This window comes from Saimiri boliviensis, chromosome 7, assembly GCF_048565385.1.
Source record: "Saimiri boliviensis isolate mSaiBol1 chromosome 7, mSaiBol1.pri, whole genome shotgun sequence".
Classification (NCBI taxonomy): domain Eukaryota; kingdom Metazoa; phylum Chordata; class Mammalia; order Primates; family Cebidae; genus Saimiri; species Saimiri boliviensis.
In genome coordinates this window covers 63,347,764-63,366,795 of record NC_133455.1, presented here as the reverse complement: position 1 = coordinate 63,366,795, position 19,032 = coordinate 63,347,764, and the positions used below count along the sequence as shown (strand labels likewise).

The window sequence follows — 19,032 nt, the reverse complement described above, 5'->3', positions numbered from 1 at the left end:
CCATTGCTGCTTCTCCATCTCTCCATCTTCTGCTCCTGGCCTTTCCTGGCATGGGGCCCGAGCTCTGAGCTCTTGCACTTCTCTCTAGGGTGTCATCCTGCGCCTCCTCATTACCCAGGAGCAGTGGGCGTGGGCTTGTCCTCTGGCTGCTGTGGGCCTGGGCCACCCCGGTCAGTGTGGCTGGTGACAGCAGAGTTCCCGCCCCACTGTGGTGCCGGCAGGTGCAGCCCTGTAGGTTAGTGTGAGTGCCACCTGGAGGTTGGTACGGCGCCCCCTGGAGGCTGGTGTGGGCGCCGCCTGGAGGTTGCTGTGGAGCTTGTTGGTGCACAGCGCTCTGCCCGGGGCTTCCTGGCTGCATTGCTGCTGCCCCTTCCTGGGGCGGCGGGGCCGGGGTTCCACTTGGCTGCATTTTCTCGAGAGGCGCCTTTGCTCCTCGGGGAAGTTAGCGGTGCAGCCGCCAAGGCCTCTGCTGCCCAGGTCGCCATATTCCCCGTGGGGGCCAGCCAGGGTCTCGTCTCAGGCCACCCACCCTGCTCCGGCAGCCACAGCCTCTCCCTTCCCGCGTCGGGTGGAGGCGATGGAGCGACCTACAGGCCCAGGGCAGCCGCTGCTCCCCAAGCAGCAGATGGGGTGGAGGAGAAAGATACCAGGAAGCAGAAGGTCCCCGCCGCCGGAGGAGGGTCAGCCCGCCGCTGCGCCCACTGGTTCCTGCCCGCGAGCAGCTGCCGGGACCCTCCCTGCCATGTTGTTCCCTGGAAAGCAGGAAGGCTCTCGGGCCTGCAGGGAAGGACACTTTCTTCCTCACTGTGAGTCTGCAAACTCCGGGTCAGGCATTTTCTGCATATTCTTAAATAGGATGCTTCGGTTAAAGGTTGATAATAGAATCACTTTCTCTGATTATTGCCTGCTGATTAATGAGAACATATGAACAGAAAATAAGAATATTTATGAATAGGTTCCAAACTTTGGAGGGATCAAGTAAGGAGAAAAAAACAAACGCTTCCACCCACCTCTGTTCACAAAAGTGCGCTTTACCAAATCGGTGTAAATTATAGATAACTTATGAAAAAAAGTTTCTTAAATCTAGAAAACAAAACAAGTAAAGGGTCAGGCGCAGTGGCTCACGCCTGTGATCCCAACACTATGGTAGTCCCAGGCGTGGGGAGGGAGGGTTGGGGATCACCTGAAATCAGGAGCTTGTAACCAGCCTGGCCAACAAGGTGAAACCCATCTCTACTAAAAATACAAAAATTAGCTGGGCGTGGTGGCGAGCGCCTGCAGTCCCAGCTACTTGGAAGGCTGAGACAGGAAAGTCGCTTGAACTCAGGAGGTGAAGGTTGCAGTGAGCCGAGATCGCACCACTGCACTCCAGCCTGGGCGACGGAGTGAGACTCCGTCTCAAAAAAAGAGAATAAATCAACAATGTTTTAACTACAAATTATAAAGGCATTATCTTAATTTTATGGATTCTTTTGTTTTGCTTCATCTTGCTTAGCAGTTTTTTGAACTATTGTTTCCTTATTAGAGTTCTAGAAATTGTTTTTTAGTTTATTGATTTTTGTTTTTATTTTTGAGATAGTGTCTCATTTTGTCGCCCAGGCTGGAGTGCAGTGGCACAATTTTGGCTCACTGCAATCTCTGGCTTCCAGGTTCAAGCAACTCTCATGCCTCCACCTCCCTAGTAGCTGGGATTACAGGCATGCAACACCATGCCTGGCTAATTTTTGTATTTTTAGTAGAGACAAGTTTTCACCGTGTAGGCCAGGCTTGTCTCGAACTCCTGACCACAAGTGATCCGCCCACCTTGGCCTCCCAAAGTGCTGGGATTACAGGCGTGAGCCACTGGACCCTGGCCTTTGATTTTTTTTTTTTAATTTTATTTTCAATGTATTGAGGGGGTGTATGTGTGAGTTTCTGACATGACTATATCACATAGTGGTGAAGCCTGGGTAGTTCATTGTTGTGAGTTATCAGAAACCTGTGTTCAAGAGGACTTGGTAGAGTTTTTTCCATGAAAAGCAAATTTGGGGGCCAGGCATGGTAGCTCATGGCTGTAATCCCAGCACTTAGGGAGGCCGAGGTGGACCGTGGATCATGAGGTCAGGAATTGGAGACCAGCTTGGCCAACATGGTGAAACCCTGTCTCGACTGCCACCAATTAGCTGGTGGTGGGGGGTGCCTATAGTCTCAGCTACTTGGGAGGCTGAGGCAGGAAAATCGCTTGAACTCAGGAGACAGAGGTTGCAGTGAGCAGAGATGGATGGCTCCGCTGCACTCCAGCATAGGTGACAGAGCGAGATTCCATCTTAAAAAAAAAAAGAAAGAAAATTTGAATTTGGACTGTTGCTGATTACAGATATTTTTAGAGAAGAATTCAAAACAGTAAATGTGGATGATGGAATCAATAGTTATAATGAAAATCTGCTGAATGTTTCCAATCCACCAGGAAATTTAGTTAGTAGTCTTATGTGCAGCATTTTTAGAGAGTAACCGGAATCCTGACTGACAGGATCACATCAGGACCACCAGATTTTTATAAATTTCATATAATCCTCTGAATACATTAATAACTTTTTTTGTTGTTCTTTTTTGAGATGGAGTCTTGCTCTGTTGTCCAGGCTGGAGTGCAATGATATCGTCTCAGCTCACTGTAACCTCTACCTCCTGGGTTCAAGAAATTCTCCTGTCTCAGTCTCCCAAGTAGCTGGGACTGCAGGCATATGCCACCATGCCAGGCTAATTTTTATACTTTTTTCTTTTTGTGATGGAGTTTCAACTCTTGTTGCCCATTCTGGAGTACAATGGGTGTGATCTCAGACCACTGCTACCTCCGCCTCTTGGGATTCTCCTGTTTCAGCTTCCTGAGTAGCTGGGATTACAGGTGCCTGACACCACAGCTGGCTAATTTTTGTATTGTTGGTAGAGATGAGGTTTCACCATGTTGGTCAGGCTGGTCTTGAACTCCTGATCTCAGTTGATCCACCTGTCTTCATCTCCCCACATGCTGGGATTACAGGTGTGAGTGACCGTGCCCAGACATCAATAACATGTTTATACAAATATAACTTTAGCAAATATTTAGCATAACAATCAAAATTACAAATCATAACATATTCAATTTGTATAAAGGTATATAATTTTTGGAACATGCATATCAACAACATACCCATAAATATAACTGATGTCATAAATGTATCTAATGTTACCTCATTTGACAATGCCCTCCCACGCAGCATCACCACATTTGACAGTGCCCACCCATACAATCTACCAACTAAATTGAATCATTTAATATCTTTACAAGATGAGAGACACATTCTTTAGATTCCCTAAAGGACCCAGCTGAAAAATCCCAAGGTTAATTTTAAGCCAAAAAGACTTGATTTAGGATTTTGATGCTGGAGAAACCCATCAAAGATGTCAAGTTTGAAAACACTTGATCAAAACAAAATCACAGGTCACTATTAGAAGAATATTCATTTAACCAGAGACTTCAAAAGCAATACAGAAAATTCCATGGATTTAAAAAGCTTAACCCTTTATGTATGTGTACAGAGTCTTGCTCTTTCACCAGGCTGGAGTACAGTGGCATGACCTCAGCTCACTGCAACGTCTGCATCCCTGGTTCAAGCAATTCTCCTTCCTCAGCCTCCTGAGTAGTTAGGACCACAGGCACGTGCCATCATGCCCAGCTAATTTTTATATTTCTAGTAGAGATGGGGTTTCACTATGTTGGCCAGAATGGTCTTGATCTCTTGATCTTGTGTTCCACCCACCTCAGCCTCCCAAAGTGCTGGGATTATGGGCGTGAGCCACCGTGCCCGGCGAAACCTTAACCCTTTTAAAGCTAAGTTTTGCTAAATAATCAAAAAGGGTACTTGAATTTCATCAGACAAAGGAAGAGTGTGTACAGGGTTATGGGTGTACACACATGATGACATTGGTCATATTTCCATTGGCCACATGATTACATATTAGAATGACATCTGTAGTGACCAGAAAGCCAGTGTTATAGAAAGTATAGGAGGCACTCTTGGACTTGAGACAAGAACATTGTTGTGTAAAAATTTCATTGATTATGTTAAAATTATTCTCCATGGGCCAGAGAACACAAAGCATGGCCTTTAGAATAAGATGGGCTTTGACAGGATGCAAAGTCTCGACACTTACTAGCTGAGTCACATTGGACAAAGTGCTTCATCATTCCGAGACTCAGTTTTTTTGTTTGTTTGATTTTTGAAATGGAGTTTTGCTCTTGTTGCCCAGGCTGGAGTGCAATGGCATGATCTCGGCTCACCGCAACCTCCACCTCCCAGGTTTAAGTGATTCTCCTGCCTCAGTTTCTTGAGTAGCCGGAATTACAGGGATGCACCACCACACCCAGCCAATTTTGTATTTTTAGTAGAGATGAGGTTTCTCCTTGTTGGTCAGGCTGGTCTCTTAACTCCTGACCTCAGGTGATCTGCCCACCTCAGCCTCCCAAAGTGCTGAGATTACAGGCATGAGCCACCATTCCTGGCCTAAATAACATGTTTTTAAAAGTCACATTGTTCTACAATATCCATTTCTCTTGCATATCTAGGAACTTGACTAAAACATGCTGACATATGGGAAATAGGATGCAAAATGTGCAGGAATGTTTTAGACACAGTTCGAGGTTTCTAAGAGATTTTGTGCTGGGGAGGCTGCTTGCTACAAGCTCCCAAAGCTCTGGGAAGACATAGTATTCATCCTCCCTCAGCAGAAGCCATGAAGCGAGAAGCCCTGGGGAGCACCCAAGCCTTGGGCTTTTAGCATAGAGTATTCAGGTCTTTATATTTTGAACCCACGGCACAGAGAGGTCACAGGTCTCTGGCTTCCTGTGACTTTTGCCTTCCTTGCCAACAGAAAATGTGACCCTCCAAAGCAAGAAACTTGAGGGCGTGGGTCACCCCAGCCCTGGCATGTGCCCAGAACATGAGAAGGAAGGAACAATGGTCCTCCAGCAATGTCACAGGGCTGGCACAAGTGGTCACTGCCCTGTGTGGATCACCCAGCTGTGTCAGGTAACCTGAACCCCATCTGCGGAAATTTGAGGAGGAAAATACAAAAGTCTTTACATGAGCACTGAGAAGGCAGATGCAGCAGAAACCTCTGGGAGGTAACTACCCAGTCTTGGACCTATGGTGGAGAGGGAGCATATTGGTGATCATGTGTACTTACACTCTAGCGTCACCAGGTGGCACTCTGACCTCGTCTGTGGCTCTGAAAAGGAAGATTTGGAAGGAGTTCATGACAGCTGAAGTTTAACAAGTCCCTACTATTTGCCAAATCACTCACCCCTGACGACAAACCTAAGGAGCTAGGGATTCTTATCATATATCTTTTATAGAGAAGGAAACGGAGACATAAAGATATGAATTATCTTGCCCACATCACTCAGTTAATTAAATGGTGGAGGCCGAATAGGACCTAAACAGTGTGGCTGCAGAGCCCACATGCATTGATTGAACAAGTGTTTATTGAGCACCTGTGATGAACAAGGCCTTGTGTAATTAAATATGGTTATGATTAATAATATGACAATGACAAATCGTTGACACTTTTTAGTTGTAAGATTTTCTTTTTTGTAGGTTTCAGGCACAGAACTGTATATTCAATAATAGTGAAATTGATCCCACTAGTTATGACAGAAATGATGATACATTTAAGTGAGTTGGGTGTTTTAGAATCCTTGACAGAAACTGAATGAGGAATGAAATTTTTTCCATTTCACACAGAAGGAAACTGAGGTGAAGAGGGGTAAAGCAATTTTGCATGGCATGAAGTAGAAATTCAAAGTACAGGAATTTGAACTTGGTTCTGACCTTTTCTGAGGCCCCCATGCTCTTGACCACTGTAGACGCAAGCATCACCTTGTTTTTCCACTCATTCAACAAACTTTTTAAAAAATTTTAATTATCTAATAGATTGGCACTGATCATGAGCTTCTGTTCCCATTCTGCAGGTGGTGAAGCCCTTTATTGTCCTGACCCCACAGTTCCTGTCCCATGACCAGGGCAAGCTCACCAAGGAGCTGCAGCAGCACGTAAAGTCAGTGCCATCCCCCATTCGAGTACCTGAGGAAGGTGAGTGAGCACAGACAGATGGGGCCTGGCGACCTTGAACAGTTCCCGGTTCTTGGTTGCCCCACATCTCACACGGGGCCATGCTGGGGGAAGTGTAGGCAGTCACAGTAACTAGCTTTTTCCTTCCATACAAGTGGCTTAGGGATGGGGTAAAGTAGTTGACTTATTTGGATAAAAACCGCTATCTTGGTCAGAAAGTCAAAACAAATCATTGCTGGCATGTTAACTTAAAGAAAAACAACCAGGCAGGTGCCCAGCGGTACTTCAAAAGGCTATTTATTATCCTGCAAAATTTAGGCAGGGAGTTGTGACTCATGCCTGTAATCCCAGCACTTTGGGAGGCTGAGTCGAGTGGATCACCTGAGGTCAGGAGTTTAAGACCAGCCTGACCAACATGGAGAAACCTCGTCTCTACTAACAACACAAAATTAGCCGGGCATGGTGGCATGTGGCTATAGTTTCAGCTACTTGGGAGGTTGAGGCAGGAGAATTGCTTGGACCTGGGAGTTGGAGGTTGAAGTGAGTCGAGGTGCTGGAGTGCGGTGGTGTGATCTCTGCTCACTGCAAACTCCGCCTCCTGGGTTCAAGTGATTGTCCTGCCTCAGCCTCCCAAGTAGCTGGATTACAGGCATGTGCCACTATGCCCAGCTAATTTTGTAGTTTTAGTAGAGACAGGGTTTCTCCATGTTGGTCAGGTTGGTCTTGAACTCCCAACCTCAGGTGATCCACCCACCTCAGCCTCCCAAAGTGCTAGGATTACAGGCGTGAGCCATGGCGCCTGGCCTATTTTTTTTTTTGAGATGGAGTTTCCCTCTTATTGACTCACTGCAACCTCCGCCTCCCGGATTCAAGCGATTCCTCTGCCTCAGCCTCCCGAGTAGCTGGGATTACAGGCCTATGCCACCATTCCCAGCTAATTTTTTTTTTTGAGATGGAGTCTCTCTGTGTTGCCCAGGCTGGAGTGCAGTGGCACAATCGAAGCTCACCAAAACCTTGGCCTCCCACGTTCAAGCGATTCTCCTACCTCAGCCTACCAAGCTGCTGGGATTCCATGCCCATGCCACCACACCCAGCTAATTTTTGTATTTTTAGTAGATACAGGGTTTCACCATGTCGGCCAGGCTGATCTTGAACTCCCAATCTCAGGTGATCCACCTGCCTTGGCCTCCCAAAGTGCTGGGATTACAGGGGTGAGTCACCACACCCAGCCTAATTTTGTATTTTTAGTAGAGACGTGGTTTCTCCATGTTGGTCAGGCTGGTGTCAAACTCTCGACCTCAGGTGATCCAACCTGCCTCAGCCTCTTAAAGTGCTGGGATGTGTGATTCACCGCACGTGGCCAAATAAAATGTTGAAGTAAATTCAGGACTACCCCTCCTTCAAGTCTTCTGCTCCCTTTGGGTGCCCAGGTGAGCAGGGGAAGGGCTGGGGGAATAACATCAAAGAAGTGCCTTTTGCTCCCTTACTCCGAGGAGAAGTCCTGGGGTTTTATACTTATTATCTCATTTCTTTTTTCTTTTTTTCAAGATGGAGTTTCACTCTTATAGTCCAGGCTGGAGTCCAATAGCACTATCTCGACTCACTGCAACCTCCACCTCCCGGGTTCAAGCGATTCTCCTGTCTCAGCCTCCTGAGTAGCTGGGATTACAGGTACCGGCCATCACACCCAGCTAATTTGTTGTATTTTTAGTAGAGATGGGGTTTCATCATGTTGGCCAGGCTGCTCTCGAACTCCTGACCTCAGGTGATCCACCCACCTCGGCCTCCCAAAGTGCTTGGATTACAGGCATATGCCACTGCGCCTGGCTCATTATCTCATTTGATTCTATGAGTTGAAGACAGCTTACCCTCCATTTCACAGACGAGGAAACCAAGGCCCAGAAAGGTTAGGAATTTGTCCAAGATCACACAGGTAGGAAGTAGGATTCACACCCAGACAGTCAGGCTGTAACATCTAGGCTCTTCTCAGGCTAATACCCTTCCTAGGGATCTGGGAAGCCCTGACCTGCAGCCTCTCACTTTGTTTACCCCCCAGCCTCCAGGAAGTCACATGTGCACTGGTGTAGGATCCTGGAACTGGCAGGAACTGTGGGTTGTGTTGGCTCCCAAACCCCCTGGCCTATATGAAATATGGTTGCTACTGTGGCCTGGGAGGCCACGGCCAGCCCTGCAATGCCATTGACTGGTGAGTGCATGCCTTGGCCCAGGCTACAAAGTCCCCCACGCTCTGGGGTAGTCAAGGCTTATGAGAAATACCCAAAACTGAAGCTGGGGGTTGGACCAGGGAGATCCCAGCATGCGGTACTACTTTGCATGCAGGCAGAGGCCTCTTGGATCACATGGCCAATGGGCCAGATCTTGGTACCAGCAGTTCTTTACCCTGGCCATGGGCTGATTATGTTGCCTTAAAAAATTGGCCAGAAGCCGTGGCTCACTCCTGCAATCCCAGCACTTTGGAAGGCTGAGGCAGGCAGATACACTTGAGGTCAGGAATTTGAGACCAGCCTGACCAACATGGTGAAACCCCATCTCTACTAAAAATGCGAAACTTAGCCTCATGTGGTGGTAGATGCCTGTAATTCCAGCTACTCGGGAGACTGAGGTAGGAGAATTGCTTGAACCTTGGAGGTGGAGTTTACAGTGAGCTGAGATTGCACCACTGTATTCCAGCCTGGGTGACAGTGGGAGACGGTGTCTTAAAATAATAATAATAATAGTGTAAAGTGACCAGGTGTGATGACTCACAACTGTAATCCCACCACTTTGGGACATCGAGGCAGGAGGATCAACATAGTGAGACCCTGTCTCTATATTAAACACACACACACACAACCAGACTAATTATGTGCTAAAAACTGCCCTGGGAATCCCTTTGAGTTCTCATAACAATTCCATTTCACAGATGAAGAAACCAAGGCACAGAAATATTAAGTAACTTGGCCAGGTGGAGTGGCTCATGCCTGTAATCTCAGCACTTTGGGAGGTCGAGGTGGTCAGATCATGAGGTCAGGAGTTCGACACCAGACTGGCCAACATGGTGAAACCTTCATCTCTAGTAAAAATACAAAAATTTGTCAGGCATGGTGGCGGGCACCTGTAATCCCCGCTACTCGGAAGGCTGAGGCAGGAGAACTGCTTGAACCAGAGAAGTGGAGGTTGCCGTGAGCTGAGTTTGCGTCACTGCACTGCAGCCTGGGTGACAGAGCAAGACTTGCGGGAAAAAAAAGAAAGAAAGAAAGAAATATTAAGTAAGTAACTTGTCTGGGGCCACAGAGTTAGCAAGACGTGGGAGCTGGGATTTGAACCCGGGCAGTCTGGCTGGATTCATGCCTGCAGCCTCTGCACTCTGGCTACTGTGTGACAAGCGCCTGTTCTGTCCAAGGTTGTGGGCAGAGATCTTCCCATGACTTCCCCTCACTTGCCCCCAGGGCTGTTCTTAAAGATGGGCATGACAGTTATGCCCATTTTACAGGTAGGGCCCTGAAGCTCAGAAGGGCACAGCCACTAACCCATTTCCACAAAGCTATAGTTAGTTAGCAGAGGGCAGAATACAGCCGCCTCTCCCCTAGCTTGAAGGCTGTGATTGGCACAGAGGTTTTTGTTGTTGTTTGTTTCTTTTCTTATTTATTCACTTATTTATTTAATTTTTAGACGGAGTCTTGCTCTGTCACCAGGCTGGAGTACAGTGGAGCAATCTCGGGTGACTGCAACCTCCACCTTCTGGGTTCAAGCAATTCTCCTGCCGCAGCCTCCCCAGTAGCTGGGATTACAGGTGCATGCCACCATGTCTGGCTAATTTTAATATTTTTAGTAGAGACAGGTTTTCCCCATGTTGACCAGGCTGGCCTCCGTCTCTTGATCTCATGATCTGCCCTCCTTGGCCTCCCAAAATGCTGGGATTACAGGCATGAGCCACAAGACCCGGCCTGGTGAGCTAATTTTTAAATTTGTTACAGAGACAAGAGCCTCCTTATTTTACCCAGGCTGGTCTCGAACCCCTTGCTTCAAGTGATCCTCCCACCTCAGCCTCTCAAGGTGCTGAGATTACAGGTGGGAGCCACCGCACCCTGCCTCTAAGGAGGGTTTTGTTGTAAACCTGTCCAGAAGGGAGGGAATCTGATTTGATGAGAGGGTGTAGCCTGGTGAGACCGGATGAAATCTGGAGGCAGTGGCTTGTACTGGGCTGAGACCTAAGGGACAAAGGGCAGACACGTAGTTACCCCACGCAGAGGGTACAGTGTGGGCAAAGTCAGGAAATGGCAGGGCTTGGATCACTCCAGGCAGAGAGAGGAGTCATGTGTCACACGAGCTCGAGGCCCAAAGAGTGAGGCAAGCAGGCAGGCAGGGACCAGGCCACCCCTCCTGGAGCCCAGCCTCCTCCAGCTTCCCCAAGCCCTCTGCCCTGGCAGCAGACACCTTAGCAGAGGGGCTGTCCTCTAGACCCTTTGCAGCCAGGCCTCTCTGCTCACAGATCCCTGAGGACATCTGGGGAGGGGGTGCAGGGCCCAGCCCCAGGCTCATGCAAATTCTGTTTCCCAGTCCAGCAGCTGTGGCCTCCTTCATCTGGTCTCTAAAAGAAATTCTTGGGCTGACTCACATTTCCTTGGTCCCCAGCTCAGTTCAGTCAAGTGTTGCTGTTTTGCAAGGCTGAGGTTCGAGTCCCTCAGAAGCAATCTCCAGTGCAAGGGCGCTGTATGCTTTAGTCAACCTCGAATCCGGGTCAGGCCCCCTAGAAAACTCATCCCAGGACAGTTGGGAAACTCCCCCTTACTGGCGGTCAGGGCATTCTGGGTTGGAGAAACTGCTTTGGGGCTTTGGCAGATGTTCATTTTGACCATCCCCTGCCTCCCCACCTAACCCCATCCTAAAGTCACTAAGAAAAGCGCCCCTGCTGTCCTGGGGGGTGCATTTCAATTCTCATGTCCCTGCTTTTCCTTCCTTCCCCGTGAAATCAGGCGTTTGGATTCAGTGCACTTCTCAGAAGGTTTGTTTCTATGCAAACACATGGAGTGGTGCACGGTCTCGGTTTTCTAGAGCAGTTCCACTTTCACAGAATTGCGGTTATTTTGAGGAAAAGGGTCCAACAATATACTGGCCTGAGTTTCCTGTTTTTGTCCCTGGAAGAGTTTTTGTGTAAATAAAGTCACACTGCTCAGGGGGAAAGAAATCCCTGAGGAATTCCCTGCAGAGAAAGGGATGGGTGATATTTAACCCATTTTCTCCCGTCTCCAGTAAAAAGAACTGGAGTTTTGGAGGTAGGTTGATTTCAGGGTCAGCTGCATCCTTGGCTGTGTGGCCTTGGGTAAGTTACTTAACCTCTCTAGGGCTTGAATTTCTCGGGGGTAGATTTAGGGCACAGTTATCCCTGGATACTTTTTTCTGTGAGGTGGGTTTTGAACCTTTTTAATTTACTTATTATTTGAGAGACAGGGTCTTGTTTTGTCATCAGAGCTGCAGTGCAATGGCTCGATCACGGCTCACTGCAGCCTCAACTTCACAGGTTCAAGTGCTCCACCTCAGCCTCCTGAGTAGCTGGGACTACAGGCACACACCACCATGCCTGGCTAATTTTTTCATCTTTTGTAGAGACAGGGGTCTCCCTATGTTACCCAGGCTTGTTTTGAACTCCTGGGCTCAAGCAATCCTCCTGACTTGGCCTCCCAAAATGTTGGGATTATAGGTTTGAGCCACTGTGCTGGACCTGGAACCACTTTTAATAAATGGAAATGAAATTCACATAACATAAAATTAACTAATTTGAAATGAACAATTCAGTGATGTTTAGGAAATTTACAGTGTTGTGCAACTGCCCCCTCTCTTTAGTTGCAAACATTTTTATCATCTCCCAAGGAAAGGAAACTCTGTATCCATTAAGCAGTCACTCTCCATTCCCTCTTCTCCATGGTAGCAACTTAGGTACCACTGGGCTTTCTTGGCTGAAGCCCCTGAAGAGGAAACAAGTGTTTTCCAGCTGAGCCATCACCTGTGACCAGTTGTCATTTGCATGGAGTTGGGATTCTATTCTGGGTATGTATGTACCATTCTATAACTTTTTTGTTGAGACAGGGTCTTACTCTGTTGACCAGGCTGGAGTGCAGTGGTGCGAATTCAGCTCATTGCAACTTCTACCTCCCGGGTTCAAGTGGTTCTCCCACCTTAGCCTCCCAGCTGGGACTATGCATGCCCACCACCATGCCTGGCTAATTTATATATTTTTTGGTAGAGACAGGGTTTTGCCATGTTGGTCAGGCTGATCTCAAACTCCTGACCTCAGTGATCTACCCACCTCAGACTCCCAAAATGCTGGGTTTACAGGTGTAAGTCAACGTGTCTGCCTCAATTCTATACATTTTAGCACTGCTGAGAGTCGTCTAACCATTACCACAGCCAGTACACAAAATAATTTCATCCCCCCAAAAAATCCCCTCTTTCTAACCTTTTGTGGTCATTCTCTCCCCTGCTACTGCCCACTGGCAACCACTGGTCTGTTTTCTGTCCCTAGAATTTTAGCTATGCCTAAGTGTCAGATGAATGGATTCCTGTAGATGTGAATTTTGGGTCTGGCTTTTTTTGCCCAGCACAAAGTATTTGAGATTCATCCAAGTTACTGGTTGTATCAACAGTTCATGCCTTTTCGTTGCTGAGTAGTAGTTTACGGTATGGATGTACCATAGCTTATTAAATTCCTCTGTTAAATTGGGTTGTCTCCAGTTTGGGGTGATGATGAATAGACTGCTCTAAACATCTATGTATAGCTTTTGAGTGAACGTAAGTCATCTTTTCTTTTTGACACGGGGCTTGCTATGTTGCCCAGGCTGGAGCACAGTAGTGTGATCATAGCTCAATGCAGCCTTGACCTCAGGGGTTAAGTGATCTTCCCAGCTAGACCTCCCAAGTGTTAGGACTATAGGTGTGAGATGCCATACCCAGCCTTGAATCTAAGTTTTTATTTCCCTAGGTTAGATACCCAGGAGTGGAAACGCTGGGTTGTATGTGAGCAGATGTGATTCTGCACTGTTTGAACTGGGTAAGTTAAACCTCTGTGGATCTCAATCTCCCACTTCTGTAAAATGGGTATAAGAACAGCGCCAACTCCATTGGGTTATTGTGAAGATGAAATGAGATGCATAAGGCACAGAGTAAGTGCTCAGTAAATGTTGCCTTTTGCTTTTGGGTTGGATTTTGTTTCATCCATATCATTGACCATGTTTTCACCTGCAGCAGGGGGACTGTTGGCCAGTGCCTTTGCAGGAGGTGGGGTGTGAGGATTTCCTTGAACCCCCTTTCTGGGGCCAGAGATCGGACTCTTGGGGAATTCATTATCAAGTCTGGCAGTAGACAGAGGTCTTCTCTATAGAAAAACGCATGAATTAGGATGCTGCAGTCCCTTTATTCCACAGAAGGGGAAAGTGAGGCTCAGAAAGGGACTGTGTCTTGCCCAGGGCCACTGAACCAGGCAGTGGCAGAGAAACAGTTGGTCTCAGAGCTCCTGACTTGCCAGTCCCGTGTACCTCCACCTTGATTCCAGTGGCCAGTGTTTGTTGAATGACTGAATGAAAGAGTGAGAACACATTCCTAACACATTAGGAACACAAGCTCTGGAGCTAGCCTGCCAGAGTTACACATCAGGTTCTTCCTTGCACAAACTGTGTGATTCTTTGACCTCTCCGAACCTCAGTTTCTTCATCTGTAAAATGGGTACAATCATTACATCTATTGTACAGGTGATCAAGAGGCTTAAATGAGGTAATATATGCAAAGACTTACAACAGTGCCAAGCACACAGTAAGTGCTGAATTAAAGCTAACTTTGGCTGGGTGCAGTAACTCAAACCTGTAATCCCAGTGCTTTGGGAGAACAAGGAGGGAGGATCACTTGAGACCCAGAGTTAGAGACCAGCCTGGGCAGCATAGTGATGACCCCATGTTTACAAATAATTCAAAAATTAGCCAGGTGTGGTAGCGTGCACCTGTGGTCCCTGCTACTCAGGAGGCTGAGACAGGAGGATTACCCAGAAGGTTGAGACTACAGTGAGCTATGATCATGCCACTGTACTCCAGCTTGGGCAACAGAGTGAGACTGTCTTAAAACAAAACAAGGTAACTTTTTAAATGAAATTAATGACATGGACATGGTGGGGAGCTGCAAACAGCTGTTTTTGCAGGCAGTTCATGGTCCTGCCAGTGATAGAGCAGGTCTCCTTGGTTTATTGAAAAGTTGAGGAAAATGTGGACAATTCATGTCCAGGGACCTGTGGCCAACAGAAAAAAGCTCCTACCTTTCCCTACTCAGAGCTGCACTAATGCAGAAGCCACAAGCCACATGGGCTGACTGAGCACTTCAATGGTGGCTTAATATGAGTTCAGAGGAGCTGTCAGTGTTGGTTATACAATGGATTTCAAAGACACGGTACAAGCAAAGGTCCTGAGGCAGGAGGGTACTTGGAGACCACGGGATAGTGAGTGGGAGATGAAAGCAGTGATGTGATCTTGTAGCATCTGTTTCTGTGTCTGTCTCTCCACTTGACTGTTGCTTCCTTTGGGCAGGGGCTGCATCTGTCTTGTACATCTCCAGAGCCCCAAGGGCTGGCACAGCATCTGGCATATAGTAGATGCCTACTACATGTTTGTTGAATGAATGAATGAATGAATTAATGCATGTTTGCGGTAACTAAATTCAGCTGAGTTCAACTGGACACAAGGAGAGAGAGGACCAAACCCCTGCTGTAGTGGACACTGGTGTGTGCCCGGGTCCTCCTTCAATACAGAGGCACTCACTCCCCAGCTGCTGGGAGAGCTGGTGGCTGATGGTTGGTGCCCAGCTGAGTCTCTTTCTGGGCATGGTCCCCTAGAACCCCCACCCCGTGGGACAGCATACCTCCAATGACTGGGGAATGTGGAGTACAAAAGCCCGGCCAGCTTTCCCCAGGCAGGACAGCTCTGCAGCACTAGTCCAGTTCCAAAACCTCCCCAGGGATGACTGAGGCCTTTGTTGTGACTGCATTGCAGCTCAGCTCCTCTGCCTGATCCTCCTGACCTTGCTCCCACACAGGTGCTGCCTCCAAGAGCACTCCCCAATAAACCTCCTGCTCACTCATCAGTGGGCTTCCCTGGGAACCTGACCCGTTACTCCTCTCAAGTCATAACCTTGTCATTCATTCATTCATTCACTCATTCAGTCAGGCAGTAAATATGTACTGAACAGCTATGCCCCAGGCATTACTTTGGGATCCAGCAGCAACCCCAACCAGACCAGGACTGTTTGTGTAGGAACATTGGCCATCGAATTTTTAGATTTCACCGAGACTGAATCTCACCATCTTCAGCCCCACTGTGGCCATGCCATCCTGGGAGGTCTGGCTGCCTCAGCTCTCTAGAGTGACCCCTAGGAGGTGTGGACAGGTGTGGCGAGAGGAAGGGAGCAGACCCAGGAGCCCAGGTCTGTGGAGTCAAACAGACCCAGGCTCTAACTCAGCTTAGTGCTTTTTTGCATTTCCCTAGTGACTAATGATGTTGAGCATCTTTTCATTTGCTCATTGGCCATTTGTATATGGTGTTAGTCCATTTTCATTGCTGTCAAGGAATACCTGAGGCTGGGTAATTCATAAAGTAAAGAGGGCCGGGCTTGGTGGCTCATGCCTATAATCCCAGCTCTTTGGGAGGCTGAGGAGGGTGGATCAGTTAAGGTGAGGAGTTCGAGTAGCCTGGCCAACATGGTGAAACCTCGTCAGTATTAAAAATACAAAAATTAGCCAGGTGTGGTAGTGTGTGCCTGTAATCCCAGCTACTGAGGAGGCTGAGGCAGCCGAGCCACTGCATTCCAGCCTGGGTGACAGAACAAAAATCCCTCTTAAAAAAAAAAAAAAAAAAAAACAAAGAAAGAAAGAAAGAAAAGAAAAGAGGGCTGGGTGCAGCGACTCATGCCTGTAATGCCAGGACTTTGGGAGGCTGAGGTGGGAATATTACTTGAGCTCAGGAGTTCAAGACCAGCCTGAGCAACATAGCAAGACCTCGTGTCTATTATAAATAAGAATAAAAAGTTAGCTACCAAAAATTAGGTGGCGTGTAGTCCCAGCTACTTGGGAGGCTGAGGTAGAAAGATCACTTGAGCCTGGGAAACTGAAGCTGCAGAGAGCTATGATCACACCACTGCACTTTAGCCTGGGTGACAGAGTAAGATCCTGTTTCAAAAAATAAAATAAAAAAAGAAGAGCTTTATTTGGCTCCCAGTTCTGCAGGCTGAACAAGCATGACCTCAACATCTGTTCGGATTCTGGTGAGGCCTTGGGAAACTTTTACTCTTGGTGGAAGGCAGAAGGGAGCAGGCATGCCACATGGTGAGAGAGGGAGGGAGGAGGTGCCAGGCTCTTTTAAACAACAAGACCTCAAAGGAACTCATAGAGTGAGAACTCACTGCTGTGAGGACAGCACCAATCCATTCATGAGAGATGCCCCCACCCTAACCCAAACACCTCCCACTGGGCCCAACCTCTAATACTGGAATGATGTCACATTTCAACATTGGAAGAGAGATTTGGAAGGAACAAAAATCCAAACCATACCATATACCTTCTTTGGAGAAATGTCTGTTTAAGTCCTTGGCTCATTTTTAAATTGTTTTGTTGTTGGTGGTGGTGGTGAGTTTCAAGTGTTCTTTATATATTCTAGATACTAGACCCTTTTCAGATATGTGATTTGAAAATACTTTTTCCCATTCTGTAAACTGTCTTTTTACTTTCTGGATAATGTCCTTTGATGCACAAGGGTTTTTACTTTTTATAAAGTCCATTTTGTTTTCTTCTTTTATTGCCTGTGCTTTTGCTGTCATCTCTAAAAATCCATTGCCAAACCCAAGGCTGTGAAAATTTACCCTTCTGTTTTAAGAGTTTTACTGCTTTAGCTCTTACATTTCAGCCTTTGGTCCATTCTATATGTAAGAGAGGGGTCAAACTTTCGGAGTCCTGCTCTGTCACCCAGGCTGGAGTGCAGTGGCATGATTTCGGCTCACTGCAACCTCCGCCTCCCAGGTTTAAGCAATTCTCTGCTTCAGTCTCCCAAGTAGCTGGGATTACAGGCACCTACCACCACAGCTGGCTAACTTTTTGTATTTTTAGTAGAGATGGGGTTTCACCATCTTGGCCAGGCTGGTCTTGAACTCCTGACCTTGTGATCCACCCACCTTGGCCTCCCAAAGTGCTGGGATTACAGGCGTGAGCCACCGTGCTTGGCCCAAACTTTCTTCTTTTTCTTATAGTTCTGGCATTATTTATTAAATGATTCCTTTCCCATGGAGTGATCTTTTGGCCCTTGTTGAAAAGCTATTGGGGGCCAGGCACAGTGGCTTATGCCTTTAATCCCACACTTCGGGAGGCCAAGGCAGGCCGATAACCTGGGGTCAGGTGTTCGAGACCAGCCTGGCCAACATGGTGAAACCCTGTCTCTACTAAACATACAAAAATTATCTGGGTGTGGTGGTACATGCCTGTAGTCCGAGCTACTCAGGAGGCTGAACCTGGGAGATAAATGGAGTTTGCAGTGAGCTGAGATCATACCACTGTGCTCCAACCTGGGGACAGAGCAAGACTCTATGTTAAAAAAAAAAAAGAAAAAGGAGGAAGGAAGGAAGGAGAGAGGGAGTGGGGGGAGGCAGGCAGGCCATTGGAAATAGATGTATATCCAAGATGGAGGTTGTGCTTAAAGACTCCTCCAGAGAGCTGGAAATGTATATCAGTCTGTTATCATGATACATCATAAATGTATATCAGTTTAGGCTGTTAAAATACTGTAGACTAGATAACTTACAAACAACAGAAATGTATTGTGCATAATTTTTTTTTGAGATGGGGTCTTGCTCTGTTGCCTACACTGAAGTGCAGTGGTGCAGTCACAGCTCACTGCAGCCTCCATCTCCTGGGCCGGGAAGTCCAAGACTGAGGCACTGGGAGATTCAGTGTCTGGTGAGGACTCAAATTCTGCCTCACTGAGTCCTCGCTAGGTGGAAGGGGCAAAAGAGCTCTTTGGGGACCCTTTTTATAAGGACACTAATCCCTTTCATGAGGGAGGGCTCCACTCTTACTCATGAGACCTAACCACCTCCCAAAAGACACATCTCCTAACATTTTCACTTTAGGAATTAAGTTTCATTTTCTTTTTACATTTTTTCCCTTTTATTTTTAGTTCACATGTAATAATTGTACACATATAGGGGATACAGAGTGATATTTCAATACATGCATACAACATGTAATGATCAAGTCAGGATAATTAGCATATCCATTTCAAACATTTATCAATTCTTTGTATTATAAACATTGAAAATCATCTCATAAAGTTTTTTGTTTTTGTTTTTGCTTTTTTGATATGGGGCTCACTCTGTCACCCAGGCTGGGGTACAGTGGTGCAATCTCAGCTCACTGAAACCTCCACCTCCTGAGCTCAAGCAATCCTCCCACCTCAGCCTCCTAAGTAGCTGGGACTATAGGCACGCACCACCATACCTATCTAATTTGTGTGTGTATGTGTGTGTGTGTATATATATATGGGTATATATATATACACACATGTATGTGTGTGTGTACATATATGTGTATATATACATATATGTGTGTGTGTGTATACACACACACACACACTTTTTTTGTACAGACAGGATTTCTCCATGTTGCCTAGGTTGACCTCAAACTCCTGAGGTGAGCCACCTGCCCACCTCAGCCTCTTCAAGTGCTGGGATTAAGCTGTGAGCCACCACACCTGGCCTCTTCTAGTTTTTTGAGAATATACAATAAATTATAGTTAACCATACATAGTAGAACATATGAATTTGGCGGGAGAGGACACAAACATTCTATTCGCACCATGGCAGTGTGCCATGGATTGCAGACATCACCATCAGTACACAGGGCCCGGGAGTGTCAGTCATCAGGCAC

At 47.0% G+C, this 19,032-nt stretch overlaps 1 long non-coding RNA gene across 1 annotated transcript; it reads left to right on the top strand.

Moving 5' to 3' along the window:
- The first annotated feature begins 268 nt into the window (after nt 1-268).
- Nucleotides 269-18,643, top strand: LOC104651374 (uncharacterized). Its single transcript, XR_012518421.1, has 4 exons — nt 269-806; nt 5,987-6,107; nt 12,016-12,134; nt 13,066-18,643. It is a non-coding gene; the product is annotated as an uncharacterized LOC104651374 (long non-coding RNA).
- The last annotated feature ends 389 nt before the right edge of the window (nt 18,644-19,032 follow it).